At 39.3% G+C, this 11119-nt stretch overlaps 1 long non-coding RNA gene across 3 annotated transcripts; it reads right to left on the bottom strand.

Moving 5' to 3' along the window:
* Positions 1–750: 750 nt before the first annotated feature.
* Positions 751–8331, bottom strand: LOC107971196 (uncharacterized). Of its 3 annotated transcripts, none has more exons than XR_010154831.1 (3): positions 2706–8331; positions 1996–2062; positions 751–1737 (listed from the first exon to the last, which is right to left on the bottom strand). It is a non-coding gene; the product is annotated as an uncharacterized LOC107971196 (long non-coding RNA). The 3 variants fall into 3 exon arrangements; XR_001714152.2 differs by having other exon boundaries at positions 2790–8331; XR_001714151.3 differs by having other exon boundaries at positions 1996–8331.
* Positions 8332–11119: the final 2788 nt, after the last annotated feature.

Raw genomic sequence — 11119 nt, 5'->3', positions numbered from 1 at the left:
GTATTTAGATAGAGACTACCTATCTTTTAACTGTATCTCTGAACTCTGGATAGGGCCCATACTGAATCCTGGGTCTCCAGACAGGGAGAATTATTATGAGGCTAGACCACATGATGCTTTTACAGTGCACTTTTAAAAACATTAACAAAGACCGTTCTAAATGTCTAAACTATCCTCTTTCTTAAGTACCCAAGAATAGCCTCCATTATAATAACTATTTTAGTCAAAAAATCTGGTAACACAATGCAAAAGCAAGTACTTTATGATCTGAGACAAACTTTTCTTTTTACCCACTCTCGGGGTTCCATAAAGAAAAACAAGTTTCTCCCCAGAAAAGAGTCTGGTGCTTTGTCTGTTTTCTTCAGTGAATCCCGGGCTATTATAAGCTGTTTTAGGCCCCTCATGCAGCAGACGGAGGCAAGAGAAAGCAGAGACAGCAGAACTAAATGAAGACAATGAAATTCAATAAACTGAGAAAAAAATAATAAACTTTTGCTCAGAGGAGACAAGGTCTTAGGAGAGAAAAAAAACCATAAAGTCTTTTAATGCAAACATACACACACGTGCACATGTACACACACACACACACATGCACACATCTTGGATGTTAGCTTTTAATTAAGCTGACTTTTAACCATTGAGCTCCTTAAAATAATATTTTTAAATCTCATTGTTACTGTAAAGGAGTCCAGATCCAGACCCCAAGAAAGGGTTCTTGGATCTCATGCAAGAAATAATTTGAGGTGAATCTACAAAGTGAAAGCAAGTTTATTAATAAAGTTAACTAATGAAAGAATGTCTACTCCATAGGAAGAGTAGTGGCTTGGGCTGCTTCACTAAGGATACTTCCAGTTATTTCTTGATTATATGCTAAATAAGGGGTGGATTATTCATGAGTTTTCCAGAAAAGGGGTGGGCAATTCCCAGAACTGAGGGTTCCTACCATTTTTAAACCACATAGGGTAACTTCTTGATGTTGCCAAGGCATTTGTACATTGTCATTGCACTGGTGGGAGTGTCTTTTAACATGCTAATGCATTATAATTAGCATATAATGAGCAGTGAGGACAACCAGAGGACACTTTTGTTGGCATCTTGGTTTTGGTGTGTTTTGGCCAGCTTCTTTATCACAAACAGTTTTATCAGCCAAATCTTTATAATCTGTATCTTGTGGAGACTTCTTATCTCATCCTGTGAATTAGAATGCCTAACCTCCTGGGAATGCATCCCAGTAGGTCTCAGTCTTATTTTACACAGGGACTATTCAAGATGGAGTTTCTCTGGTTCAAATGCCTCTGACATATTTACCCCCTCCCTTTTATAAGAGAACCCTTAATCCTAAGGGCTGTAGAGAGAGGAAGATTCATCTTCTGTAACTTCTTCAGGCTGAACAGGGGGGATGATATTCATGCCTAACCTCTTGCATTCAGGTTAGAGAAGAGCTCAGTCAAAAAGCATCATTATGGTGAAGGCCATTCATAACTCTTGAGTTATGACAAAAGGTGATATCTGGAAGATTAATAAGTGTTCAATTTAAGAATACATTCAGTAAGAGAACCCTTAATCCTAAGGGCTGTAGAGAGAGGAAGATTCATCTTCTGTAACTTCTTCAGGCTGAACAGGGGGGATGATATTCATGCCTAACCTCTTGCATTCAGGTTAGAGAAGAGCTCAGTCAAAAAGCATCGTTATGGTGAGGGCCATTCATAAGACTTGAGTTATGACAAAAGGTGATATCTGGAAGATTAATAAGTGTTCAATTTAAGAATACATTCAGTAAGCTTATCCTGCATTCCTACGCAAAGAGTACGACAGCACTATATTTCACAACAGTAAAACAAAATAAGTAAAATTATCCCAAGTAAACTAAATAAGAAGGCTTTTCATGAACTGGGAGACTTTGGAACCAAAGTGATATGGAGTTGCTATACATGCTATACATTCCAATATGTGCTCAGAATTAGAATATTGATCTAGATTTTTTACATTACCCACCTCTCTTTTTACTTTTGAACAGCCATAAGAGATCACTGGTTGGTTCACAGAAATAAGCAGGTTCAGTCTAAATCGTAGAAAGAAAACTCAAAAATAACTGATGAGATCACAATTTTATAACAAGTGTACCATTGTTTTTAAAATATGTTTTTTCTATCTCTCCATTCTCCCATTTTTACTAAAGACAAATCCTAACAGGGCTGATTTGTTTGCAAAAATACGCCATAGTCTTACACTTAGCCTGATTATTTGTGTAAAGTACAGCAAAAATAATCATTTTTCACATAGGCTTTTTAAATTGGCTTTGATTGGACTTTGTTCCACAAAAGGAATCTCAGATAAGGCTTTTTTCCAAAGCCAAGCCTAGCCATAGGTTTGTACTATCAAATATTTATCAGTTAGGTAAATTCCTCTTTTTTCGAGGTCCCAAGATAACCTAGGGCTCCTGGGCCTGTTAGAAAGTGACATTCTTTATTTACTACAGGTCAGGAACCCTGTACAGGACAGTGTAGACAGGGTATGAGGCCAGTTTTCCCAAGGGGCTTTTATTGGCCCTGTAAGCCAAATTCGATTCCTTAAAGGAAAGCAAGCCATTCCAGTCAAAGCCTTGGTAAAATAACTGGTTTCTTTTATTTTGTCCTGTTACAGAAGAAAACATTCTTATTGCACTTATGCAAATAACTGTATTGTCATAAGTTAAGAATACTCACGAATAGTTTCCAAATTCTGGAGAAATCAGGTAGAGAGAAACAAATATGCTCCAAATTTTGTTCACAGGAGTATATTTTACTTACTTGTTAAAAGCTGCAAATCACTCAAAAGAAAAGTTTTATTGGCTCTGAAAAACAAAACAGAGGATCCTTTTAAGCAAAAAGTCAAGAAGATTACTTTAGTCTTCTATTAGTCCAGTCCATGTTGTTAACTCCTGTTCTGCCTGATATTCGTGAACATTTCAGCACTCCAGGAGATCCTGAAAGTTTTTTCTTCTATTCTAACATCACAATCTCCAAATTTATCAGAAACCTGCATTTAAGAACACCTATTAGGGTTCTGTAGCTGATTATGAAACCACCTCTAAAGAAAAACAAAAACAAAACAAAACAAAAAAAAACAAGGCAACAATTGTCCCTGGATGACAAAACACTTTAGGGCAGTCTCTATTAAAGCCACAATTGACTAAGAATTTTGGTGACTTCTGTGGCATACAACAATTTTACATAACAATTATTATAACTATTAATAGCATACACTAAGTTATATCAGGGTTACAGAAGTTTCTAATAATTTTGGAACACCTACCAAAAACATATATTCACAAATACAGCCTAAAGAAAGAACTCTTAGGAACCATTGGTGGAAAAACCTGGATTGTAGGTGATTTTAACTATGTACTACCTTTGGAGCCTAGGACACAGAAAGAAGTGCAGATAAGGTTTGACTATCCAGCATAACTAGGAGGCATGGCTAACACCACATATCCCCAGGCTTTACCTAGAATCTGCTTCAAAGTAAGTAGGTTGAACAATTTTCAAAAATCAAAGAAGCCGTTTATGACCCTAACACATCTAGCAAACTTAATATTTAACCTACTTCAGACCAAATGTCTGAATTTTGAAGACATTTGAATTTTACCAATGATCTTCAAAACTGTTTTTATTTCTGAAACTTTACTAAAGTCACATGAACTAAAAGGCATTCGTTTGTTTTTATTTTCTGATAGAATGTTAGATTTAAGCTCTTATGATTTTCGAAAACAATCAAAGCTCTTTCATATCACACACACACAACACATATAAATACATAGACAGAAATGTTCCAGTAGTTTTAAGATTTTTTATTTGCCAGGTTCTTAATCAGATTACTGCTTCAGGGTGGAGCCCTTGGAGGAACAGGGCCAGGAAAACATGCAGTTTCTATGGCTTAATAAACAGGCACAGCTGGAAAGCAAAAAAGATCCCCCAAAATTTAAGGGTCCCACTTTATATCATATCTTAAATCCCAAAAAAGACAAATGCTACAGAACAAGACAGTGCAATGATTTTACTGTGCATTTCACTGCAAAGCAATTCAAAGCCACTCAACCTACTCTGTGATTACCCCATCTTCCATGGGAGTCTTCTTAGGTCTCAGTGTGGGGCAGGGATGAGCACGTTGCCATACCTTCTAGGTGGCCAAGAGCATGCTCCTCTGATCCAAACATGTGAAAAGCCAAGTATTCACCTTTAACTGTCATTAGCTATTCCCCAAAGCATATTTCCTACCCAGTTATTACACACCAAAGTTCTATTTTAATGTGGAGCAATTTCTGATCCCCCCAAGGGTTAAAAACACCTGATAATGCAATGCAAAAGAGAAAAGAGCCTTAGATTTTGAAGGGATCTCTCCACTTCTGGTTCCTGGGGTTTCATGAGAAAAAACAAACAAAAAAAAAAAGAGTTTTTTCCCAAAACAAGGTCTGTGGCACTACTTGTTGTTCACAAGGAGTCCCAGGCTTTTAGAGCTTGAATATCCTCTTTTAATTAGGCTGACTTTTAAATGTAATACTCTTTTTAAAAAGATCCTTTTAAATTTCTTATTACCCAAATTTAGCCAGGCCAAATGGCCAATATTTCTGTCCTCAAAGAAAGAAAAATTCAACATGGTTTGTGGAGGGGAAGATAATCAACAAATGGTAAATGTCATGCAGATATCAAACCAGAAAGGGCTTATTCCCTAAGCCAGGAATTGAACCCTGAACCTGTGCCACCACTGGAAAAACACAAAGCCTTAGCTGCTAAGCTGTAGAATTGAAAATATTTTATTGCTCTTCCCAGGAGACTAGAGCAGTCAATTTTGAGATTGCATTGGCTTTTAATGGCTCAATTTAATTTTCAGAGATAACTATGACATGTACCCCCAAATTCCTCTTCCCTGGATGGCAGAGACCAAGAGAAAGTACCACCACATGTATACAAGATATGGCAGAGACCAAGACAAAGCTCCCAAGGACATTTTTCAACATGCGATCTCTGGGCAAGAAGGTTCCCCTGAATGACAGAAAAGATAGGACAGGGAAAGAAGAGAAAGGGAGAAAAGCATTGCCTGAAGCAGGGTGGGGAAGGTGAGGAACTCAGGGAGGCCAGAGAAAGACCCACCCACTGCAGTTAGACTTAATCAAAAGTTCAAGCAGCTGCTTTTCAGTCACAAAGGGATCTTATCCAGAAGTCCCATCAGCTCTCGAGTGTCTCCCTTTTGGGGAAAAATAGCTCGCCATGTCCTTTGATCCTGAATATGTTTAATTCTGTCTCCCATAGCCATCAGCAAAGAGTGCAAGGCAGATAAGTCCAAAGAAAATAGCAGTTAACATCCAGTAGTGCCAAACCCACTTTTAGCCGAGAGGAACTTTACTGAGAGGGGCCTCCAACCCCATAAATCTTAGGAAGGGCTCTAACCTTCCTAAGTTGGGCCCCAAACAGGTTCAGTCAAGCACCCTTGCCTTTTATTAAGAGGGGGTCTTTAACCCTCTCTATCTTAGGGCAGACTCTAACTTTTCTAAGTTGGGTCTCTAACCCAATTCCATTCTTTACCGAGTTAAATGCGCCTCACTTACCCAAAGTTGGCCAAGTGGTGCTGCACACAGAAGATTTTCCTTTGGGTCGGGGGTCATTTCAGTATAATCCCTTAGTGGTTTGCCAGAAAGATGTTACCAGAAAGGAGTCTGAATCCAGACCCCAAGGGAGGGTTCTTGGATCTCACACAAGAAAGAAATCAAGGCAAGTCCATAAAGTAAACACAAATTTATTAAGAAAGTGAGGGAATAAAAGAATGGCTACTCCATAGGCAGAGCAGTGGCTTGCACTGCTCCATTAAGGATACTTCTAGTTATTTCTCGATTATATGTTAAACGTGGGCTGGATTATTCATGAGTTTTCTGGGAAAGGGATGTGTGCTTCTAGGAACTGAGGGTTCCTCCCCTTTTTAGACCATATAGAGTGACTTCCTGACATTGTCATGACATTGGTAAACTGTCATGGTGCTGTTGGGCGTGGCTTTTAGCGTGCTAATGTATTATAATTAGCATATAATGAGCAGTGAGGACAACCAGAGGTCACTTTCATCCCCAAATTGGCTTTGGTGGGTTTTGGCCGGCTTTTTTTGCTGCAACCTGTTTTATCAGCAAAGGAAGACTTTATAACCTGTATCTTGTGCTGACGTACTAGATCATCCTGTGACTTAGAATGCCTAACCTCCTGGGAATTCAGCCCAGTAGGTCTCAGTCGTATTTTACCCATCCCCCATTTTAGATGGAGTTGCTCTGGTTTAAACACCTCTGACATCATTACCACATTTTAGCTAGGACAGATTGTTGATATTTCAGAGGTAACAAGTATCAAAACACAAAGGTCTTGATTTAGGAAGCAAACTCAGGCTGTCATAGGGAAAATAAGAAAGAAAGTAGAACCTCAGCTATGAAACTGCAGCATGGGGTGACAGCCATTGCTCTTTCAGTTTGGTTTGTCTAGCAAAAAGATGGGCTTATTATGTAAATAAAGCCGGTTAAGTAGTCAAAATAAAAAATCGTTTTTGTTGTTTGCTGTTTTTCTCCCAACCCATTCCCCATCTTTTTTATTTTTATTTTTTGTGTGTGGAAATTTAGCCACTTCAGAGGCCTTGTTCTCCATAATTTGGAACTTTCCTTTGGATTTGATCAAGTCGGATAGAGTTGGTCAAACCCAATGGGAAAAAGACCAAATCAACAACAAATACAGAAACAAACAAAGAACAACAAGAAACCATTAAGCAAAACAAATGATCTCCCAATTTATCTGATTACTGAGTGCTCTAATGTTAAGGAGAAATTAAGACCAGCTTGTTGTTAGTCTTAACTTTAGCCAAGAAAAATACCCCAATTCAGCTACATACCTAGGGATGGATCTCAGGCTGAAGACTGTTCTCTACCATCCTAGAAGCAGGAAAAAACTTAAACTTTTCTCCCGTTGGAAACAAGCTCAAGCTCCAGAAAGGAGTTACCTGCCTTTCATCATCATGGAAACAGGAAAACTTGCCTTCCTTATTGGAAGCAAGTAAAACTCCAAAAAAAGGGAGCTGTACAGCAAAATACACTTTAGACTTTAACCAAATTATTGAAGATCAGGGATTCTCTGGAAGCACGGGGGAAGTTGGGGGGGGAGGGGGAAGGTGGCTTCCAGACCTCAGCAAAATGTTCTATTAGTTTGAGCCTTAAGGATAGCTCAAGCTGGTACCGGACACCAATAGGAGTTTTGTCAATGTCAGGGCACCTCCACTAAGAATCCCTTAATGGTTACCAAACTGTGGACCCCAAATATCTGAGACTGATCTCAGCAAATTTAGAAAGCTTATTTTGCCAAGTGAGAACATGTGCCGTAACACAGCCTCAGGAGGTCCTGAAGACATGTGCCCAGGTAGTCAGGGAACAGTTTGGTTTTATACATTTTAGGGAGACATGAGAATTAAATCAATATATGAAAGATGAACATTGGTTAGGTCCAAAAAAGGTGGGATGACTAGAATTGAGGAGTGGGCTTCCAGGTCATAGGTAGATAAGAGACAAAGGTTGAATTCTTTTGAGTTTCTCATAAGCTTTTCCAACAGAGGCAATCAGATATGCATTTACCTCAGTGAGCAGAAGGATGACTGAATAGAATGGGAGGCAGGTTTGCCCTAAACAGTTTCTAGCTTGACTTTCCCTTTAGCTCAGTGATTTGGGGGTCCCACGATTTATTTTTCTTTTGCACTACAGTACACCTGTTGTTAGATTCTAGTCTTGCCTCATGTTTTTGAATTTTTATTATTTTCTACAGCATGGACTGAATTCTAAAATTTTTCCTGGCTACAAGTCTTCAAAATAATAGTTACAATTTTATTTTCTTTCCTTCCCCCTCCCAACTTTTCCTGATTTGAAATCACCAAAAATTAACCTGTGCTTTCTTTAAGCCCTGCAAACTGAAGCGAGAAAAGGTAAACTTCAGAAGAAAATGAAATGGCAGCAACCTATTTACATATATAAACCACTTGCATACCTGCCTACTGATGTATGAACTTCAGAGTAAGATGGCCTATATTGATTTTTCAGGATTGCTCTTCATATTTTTGTTGTTGTTGTTTTTCTCCCTTCTTCCTCCTGTTTTTTCTTTGTAGAATGTAAGAATTCACAACCTACTAAAAATGACCTTTCCTGATAACGTGAGACCTACCTGTCTAGGAAAAAACCATCCTAGCCATGAGGCAAATCTGGAACAAAAAAAAACTCTTTTTCTTCTAAAATGCTTTCTCCAAAAGATTTTAAAAAGGGGGTAAATGTCAAAGGAAAATAAATCTTGGGACCCCCCGCCCCCCCGCCCCCCCCGCCCCCCCCCCCGCAAATCACTAAGCCAATAAAAACATCAAGCTGGGGACTATGTCAGGCAAATCTGTCTCCCATTTTATTCCTAAACAAGATAGCTACAAAGATTAAAAAAAAAAAAAAAAAAAAAACTACATATCTCCCTCATTATTTGCCCACAAAGAAATTCTTTGTGGACAAAGGACAGACAGACCTCAAAGTCATCCCTCTTAGGCCAAGGGCATGTCTGATTTCTTCCTCTACCCTATTGTTTTACTAAGGTCAGACTAAGGGATAAGTGACTATTACTATACCTCCTCTCACATGTAAATTGCGTATTTGGTAAAAGGCTAATCAGAGACTCAAGGGAATGCAACCTTTTGTTTCTTATTTATATATGACCTGGAAGTCACCTCCCCCTCCTCCAGTTTTCCTGCCTTTCTGGACAGAACCAGTGTACATCTTACAAATACAGATTGATGTCTCCTGTCTCCCTAAAATGTGTGAAACCAAGCTGTGCCCAGACAACCTTGGGCACAAGTCATTAGGACCTCTTGAGGCTGTTTCATGGGCATGTCCTTAACCTTGGCAAAGTAAACTCTCTAAATTGGTTGAGACCTGTCTCAGATATTTTGGGTTCACACTTTAAACCGCGAGTGGTTTATGGGTTAAATCCTTAAGAAGTTACTGGGCCTTAGGACAATAGATGGAACAAGTCTCTTCCTCCAGCTGATAACTAGTTCCTCCTTGTTGGTCTTTTCCTTTTGCCTTTTCTATTTTATTACTTTGCATGTAGTTACTGGCAATGTAGTGGGTACATTGTCCCAGTTATCCCAGTTCCTATTACGGTGACACAGTTCTACTTCTTAAAAAAGGGTGCTGGTTGTTTTCCCATGATTTTCCTTGCCAGCTCAGCTTAACTTATTTCCCCTGGGGAGTTTGAGCTTTTAAATCCCTTCTGAGTGGCACCCTGGTGAGAAATTGTCAAAGACAGGGCCCAACATATGTCTCACGGTTTGCAACATTTTTTCATGAGTAGCCACCTCCTTTGGAGTCTTTAGAGAATCAGGAATATAGATTTCCATGTATTTACTCATTTTAAGTAATGATTTAGCTGGCTCAGTCCAAAGGTTTGGTGTGGCCATATCCCGCTGGGGAGAGACTAGAATTTACATCACTTTTAGCAGCAGATCAGATGGGACAATAGCAGAGGCATGATATTTACAAAGCTGCTGCCCCTAACTTCACTTAGCTGACTGGCCTAGTCCTGCATCTCAGCTTCACTGGCTCCTTAACCTGCCATAGTAGTCCCTAAGGATGAAGATGCCTTCTCATTAAAGAATTCCCCAAACCACCAGTCCCACTGCAGGAATCTCCATTATGGGATCAAAGAAAATCCATTTTTTTTCTCTAGAGGCCTGCATTTCTTCTCTTTCTTATTAAGGCCCACAAGTATTACAATATTCAGAGCCTGCCTAGTGAGGGGTCCCAGTAAATGGTTTAGCCTCCTTCCCTGAGTATCTCAACACCTGTAACACAGAAATTCAGTTTTCATGATGTAGGTTCAAAGACATTTTGGTGCTTCCTCGGTCAGACTAATGAGACACAGGAGAAAACCATGAAAACTATAGAGTATAATACAGCATGAAGCAATGCCATGTCAAACTAAAGCAGAGGTGTTTTACATTTTAAGCCCCAACCACTTAAAGCTATCCAGGATCATTATGTCAATGGGTGGTCTCACTGGCTAGGCAGTCTTCATGCCCATACTCTAATCGCCAAAATCCCATCTTTGTCATCACCTGTTTGAGTCCAGGGATTTGGGGCTAATCAAGGAAGAAGCTATGATGATGAGAGGCAGTAACACTCAAGAAGCTTTATTAGGCAGTGCTTTCACATGACAGGATAAAACTTTCACAGCCTGAAACTGTCCCGAAGCATATGGCCAGGGGTCCATGACACAGAAGGGGAAAAGACAAGGGAACTCTCTGAAGAGAGCACAGATGTATCAGAGAGGGGCCTATATGTCTAGGCGATGTCACTCAGTATTATAGAAAGAAGTCTCTGGATCAGATGTTCAAAAGGAAAAAAGCAATTTTGATGTGCAAAAATTCATTTGGCACCAGCAGGTTTTTGAGCTAACAGTTATCATATTGCAGTGAAGAAGTAAACAGCAACTTAAACAAATTTACGAGAAAAAAACAGCCCCATCAAAAAGTGGGCAGAGGATATGAACAGACCCTTCTCAAGGGTAGACATTAACGTGGCCAACAAATATATTTTAAAAAGTTCAACATCACTGATCATCAGAGAATTGCAAATCAAAGCCACAATGAGATACCATGTCACGCCAGTCAGAATGGCGATTATTAAAAAGTCAAGAAACATTAGATGCTGGCGAGGCTGTGGAGAAATAGGAACGCTTTTACACTGTTGGTGGAAATGTAAATTAATTCAACCATTGTGGAAAACAGTATGGTGACTCATCAAGGATCTAGAACCAGAAATACCATTTGACCCAGCAATCGCATTACTGGGTATATACCCAAAGGAATATGAATCATTCTACTATAAAGACACATGCACACATGTGTTTATTGCAGCACTATTTACAATAGCAAAGACATAAAACCAGCCCAAAGGCCCATCAATGAGAGACTGGATAAAGAGAATGTGGTACATATACACCATGGAATTCTATGCAGGATTGGGGGACGAGGGGAGAAAACTTAGAGGATGGGTCACTGGGTACAGCAAACCACCATGGCACATGTATACCTA

Source organism: Pan troglodytes, chromosome X (genome assembly GCF_028858775.2).
Source record: "Pan troglodytes isolate AG18354 chromosome X, NHGRI_mPanTro3-v2.0_pri, whole genome shotgun sequence".
Classification (NCBI taxonomy): Eukaryota; Metazoa; Chordata; class Mammalia; order Primates; family Hominidae; genus Pan; species Pan troglodytes.
Note: the sequence above shows the minus strand (reverse complement) of the source record. Positions and strands in the feature narration are given on the sequence as shown.